The sequence below is a fragment of the Tinamus guttatus genome, unplaced genomic scaffold (assembly GCF_059628265.1).
Source record: "Tinamus guttatus ecotype Peru unplaced genomic scaffold, ASM5962826v1 Tinamus_guttatus_pri_ptg000336l, whole genome shotgun sequence".
NCBI classification, from domain to species: Eukaryota; Metazoa; Chordata; class Aves; order Tinamiformes; family Tinamidae; genus Tinamus; species Tinamus guttatus.
This window is the reverse complement of record NW_028288870.1, coordinates 1,347,048-1,351,761: the sequence shown is the minus strand read 5'-3', so window position 1 is coordinate 1,351,761 and position 4,714 is coordinate 1,347,048. Positions and strand designations below refer to the sequence as shown.

At 40.2% G+C, this 4,714-nt stretch overlaps 1 non-coding gene across 1 annotated transcript; it reads left to right on the top strand.

Moving 5' to 3' along the window:
- Positions 1–2,371: 2,371 nt before the first annotated feature.
- On the top strand, positions 2,372–2,512 carry LOC148593739 (U4 spliceosomal RNA). Its single transcript, XR_015913649.1, has one exon. It is a non-coding gene; the product is annotated as a U4 spliceosomal RNA (small nuclear RNA).
- The last annotated feature ends 2,202 nt before the right edge of the window (positions 2,513–4,714 follow it).

Below are 4,714 nucleotides of genomic sequence, written 5' to 3'. Positions count from 1 at the left end.
AGCCAAGCTCACAGACACCTCTCTCAGCTCTCTGCACCAGGCTGGATCTGGAGAACAGAAGTGGAGGAAGAGAAATGCTGGGCAGGGGAAGAGGGGAACTACAAAGGTGAGAAACAAAGCCCTACTCTTTGCCTTAGTTTCACGAACTCCCATATCTGACCATAGCTTTGGTATGTTTCTCAGTGCATCTTGTTCACCTTATTGAAAAGAATCAGAGCTTTTGTCAAAGACTTCGTCTCTTTTAAGCTCTGTGATTGGGCATCGTTTGCAAGGACACACGACAAGCCTCTCCAAACAGATCTGAATTTAACATTTTAGGATCCATAAACTGGAATGGAAAATCAGGGCTTCTGTATTTTCTTTTCAGCCCAAATTGCCATGATTGCACATTTCTCCCTATACTCCGCAACAGAATTCTTATTCCCAGTACTTTAGTTATGATGTTTTCAGATGTGCTGCCCCCCCTTTTTTTTTTTTTTTTCTGACAGCCAATAAGTTAGTGTCCAGTCATTAGTCTTGTAATATATATAAAAGTACTACCCTCTTAAAGGAATAATTCCAGAACAGTCTTTCATGCTAGCCCCACCATGCTGGAGTCAGCAACAATTGATCTCCTTTTCAAAGGAGAAAATTTATTCCTCTGGTCTTGTGAACAGTATAATGATCCACAAGCAAACGTTTTATGTGAAGAAAAAGCCACACACACTGTATACTTTCTACAGGATCTCATGCAGTCTTCTCATGCCCTGCTCCACCTTCCTCTTCTGCCTTCTTCTATAGGCTTCTCTAGACTTTTTGTCTGAGGAGAGTGATTGTCAGTTTATTCAAGACACTTATCTTGTTTGCAAGCACTAGCACAGATCTCTCACATATTTAGTCTAAGTGCGATAAGAGCATTTGTTCTTTATAATTTAGCCCTACTTAAAACCTGTCATAGACACCAAGTGGTCCTACAATCTATCATCACTCACATTTCATATATGCTACAGTGTAAGAAAGAGAAATAGGGTGGTTAGCTTCATCAGCCCTTTAAGACCAGGTATTTTTACAATACCTGCCTCAGAATAGCCACAGCTCTGAGAGGCAGGCAAGATACATATAACATATGACACAATATGGCCTATAGAAAAGCAGCTTTGAACCTCTTCTTCAGTCAAAGGTGCCCCAAAGTAGATTAACTTGAGTATTGAAGGTTGAAGCTGAGGCTAAAACCTCTTAGACGACATCCATACCAGTAAATTAAAAAGTGCTAGACTGGCTCAAACACATGCACTGAACCTCAATCATCTGCACAGATAAATTTCAAGAACTGTTTGACCTTGGCGAGCTTGCACTCACCCAGACAATTTCAAGGAAAAATTCATGAGTTAGCACAGGCTGAGGGCTCTCCCCATCAGAGCGGCTGGCTCTCACAATTGTGGTCTCACAGGGTAAATGCATTTAATAGGGTGGATGTGGGCAATTCAGTGCCAGGTGACTTCAGTGGCAGGGAGCCAGGCATGTTTGATTTACTAATATAGATGTAGCTTTACTGTCTAACAACTTCCTGTGAAGTTGAAAGAGGGAACTTCTAAAGAAGCCCAGCTAGATCCCATGCCTTGAATCTTCTCTCTGCTAGTTCTGAAAAGCCAGTCTGAATTCTTTGTTAAGCTCTTCGATAACATTGAATATAAAGGGGATAATAAGTTACAAAGCGGGCACAATTCTCCAACTTCCAGATTATCAGCTCCAGAAGCATTTGCAGAGGGAAAAAAAATATATGTCCAGCCTTTCCTTTAAAAGTTTGTACAGCCTAGTTGACCAGATCTATCACATGGGCTAATGAAAGATTTATTATCCATAATTAATCAACCTTAGGCAAGAATATTTAGCACTTATACTGCATTTTTCATTTTCAAAGTGCTTTTCAAACACTACCTAATTAAATATGAGGAACAATTATTTCCAAAGTTACTTTATAGGCACTTTAAAAATGAAATAAGCACATTTTGGGATATAAAGATTTCTTTTATTTAAACCAAAATAGCTTTATACCCAACCTACTGAAGGAAAGAAAACAGTAATAGGATGGAGATTACCAAACACAGCAAAGTCATAGCCTGTTAGTTCTGTTCCAATTCACACAAAAGCCAGTAACTCTGCTTCATTTTTTCAACTTTTGTCTCCCTCACATTTTTATTTTCACTCTGAGAGGTCTTTTTCTTTCTTACTGAAGAATTGCAGAATTGCAATAGGGAAGAATTAGTTTCTTTGAAAGTTCGGGTGCCACCAATAGACCTTGGGCTCCAATTCACACACTCAGCAGTAAGTCTTGAGGTCACCCCTGTAAATCTTGCCTCATCTCTGTCACAGAGGTAGCAGAACAAACCACATGTTCACGCAGCAGGTGCATTATCACCAGTGAGGTTAATCCAAGGCATGATATTTGCTCACTGAAAACTGTTTCCAGTATCCTGGCCTGATGATTAGAAATACAGTCAATATAACCAATTTTTGACAATGTCTAAAGAGAAAGATGGATGTGTGGTGGTCCATGTCTGTTATATGAGGAAGCAGTCAAGTCCCCTGAGCTCTGGACTGCAGTGTGCATTGCCAGTCAGGTTTCCATTTCACGTTTGACATCTGTGAGATGATCCCAAAAAGAGCTCTGCGACACCAGGCTGTCTAAGGTGGGGGTAGAACCAGTATGGGTCAGAAACAGAGCAGCACTGTGCTCCCACAGGCATGTTTATCTAGTAAGGCATACTGAAATCCCTTAATAGGCTAGTTGACCACAGATTTTGACAGAAGAGTGGACACGCATTCCCTACTATAGAGACAACTCAGAGGTAAAGAGCAGATGGATGAGGTGGTGTATTAAAGGTATCATGAATGAGGGTTTTGAGAGCTGAACAGCAAGTTCTCATTCTTGCCAGAAGCCTTCTCGCTTAATAGCAAAAATAAGATTAACACTGCATAAATAAGCAAAAAGAAAGTGATGGCTCTATAGAGCAGAAAGTGTAATATTTTCACTAAAGAGATAAATAAAATCAAGTTGCAAAACATTATCCATTAAACATTATGAGTTTATGGATCTGTCAGTATGACCCAGGATAGGTATGGACAGAGATACCCAAACCAGATCTACATATGCTGGCTTCATTATTGGAAGCAACATAGCCAGGGTAGAACCACATTCTACACCGACTCATTAGCGCTGCTGCAAAGTCAGCTATATTAACTCAGATAGTGCATCACACTAATGTTGCTTTGCTTCTTCTGCAGTCCCAGCAGGTTCCTTCAGCATGGGTAACTCAGAGCAGCATTTGCATGAGCTCTCCAGGTACGCATCAAGGTAGGGGACAGCAACCTTTCAAGGATGTTGCGTACCAGATGGTATCTTTCTTTCCCAGATTAGAGATTAAACATGCCGGTAGGAATGCTGTGGGATCCATGAGAGAATGCCTTTTACAGAAACAATATTCTACCATTTTCTATCATCATTAAGTTGCATCTGTATGCTACGGAAGCTCCCACTGTTTTCAGAACTCAGAGAGAGCCAGAAGGTGGAAAACCACCAGCGTCTCTCTCCAGATGGCACAGCCCCAAACCCAGCTCTATGCTAGCCCTACTGGTGTTTTTTTTTAGAAATTGACCTCCATGTTGCCACTAGTTTCAGCACCCCAGATTGTAAAGGGACTGTAAGAGACACAGGAATTCACAAAAGTTCCACAGGACTGAAACTTAAGGCTAAGATCTCTCTACACATATCCTTGAGTCATTTGCTTCAGCACAGCTGCTTTACAGGCAAATTGTAAAATGTATTTTGGCTTAGAAGTAGGCAATCCTATCTTCAGTTCTCATTGAAATAATTTGAGAGTCTTTCATGAGAGTAGTAAAAATTGGGCATGTTGACCTATATGCCTCAGCTCCCCAGCTGTGAAATGGGAACAACTTTTCCAGAAGGGATACTGCTGAGAGAATTTAATTCCTGCTTATAAAACATCGCTACAGTGAAGTGATAATAAGCGATGTAGATATGCTAGTTTTACCAAACTATTTAAAATATTCAGAGAAGGGAAAATGAGTTCGATCTTCCTTTTGTTTGTACTAGTGTAAATTAAAGCCATTGCATCAAGCACAACTCACTTTTACATAAAACCTAACTGAAATCAGTCTCTGTGTCTTTCAAATCACTTAAAATGGATAAAGGGAATTTTTCTAATCTACTCACAGCTAAGTTACATTGACCTTATGTCAGAGGACCAATTCATGGAGCACTCTTTTACAGTTTAGCTGATTTCAAGGCTCACACAAAGGCCTTGGCTGTTTTGATTTTTTTGATCTCAGTATCACCTCTTGGACTACATGAGTCTCAGTTTGATAACAATTCCACAAAATAATTTCCAGACCTGTTTTAGAAGTCAGCAGATATTTTAGAAGGCAGCAGATATTTTGAGATTTTGTTATAATTATGCAGAAAACAGGATAGAAAATGAACTGCATTACCTGGGTGTGAAGAAGACTTGTGATGAAAGCTTCCACATAACCCTGCATGTTTTTCTTACCTTCCTTATAGATATAACAATTCCAGAAAACACTACATCTTGTAGATGTGCTACACTTCACTGATCACAACTGACTGTGTTACAGTGTCTTTCCCTCTAAGGTGGAGGCTGCTCAGCTCAGCACCCCTCAGCAGGGACATGATGACTGACAAAGAGTGCTTTCCCAG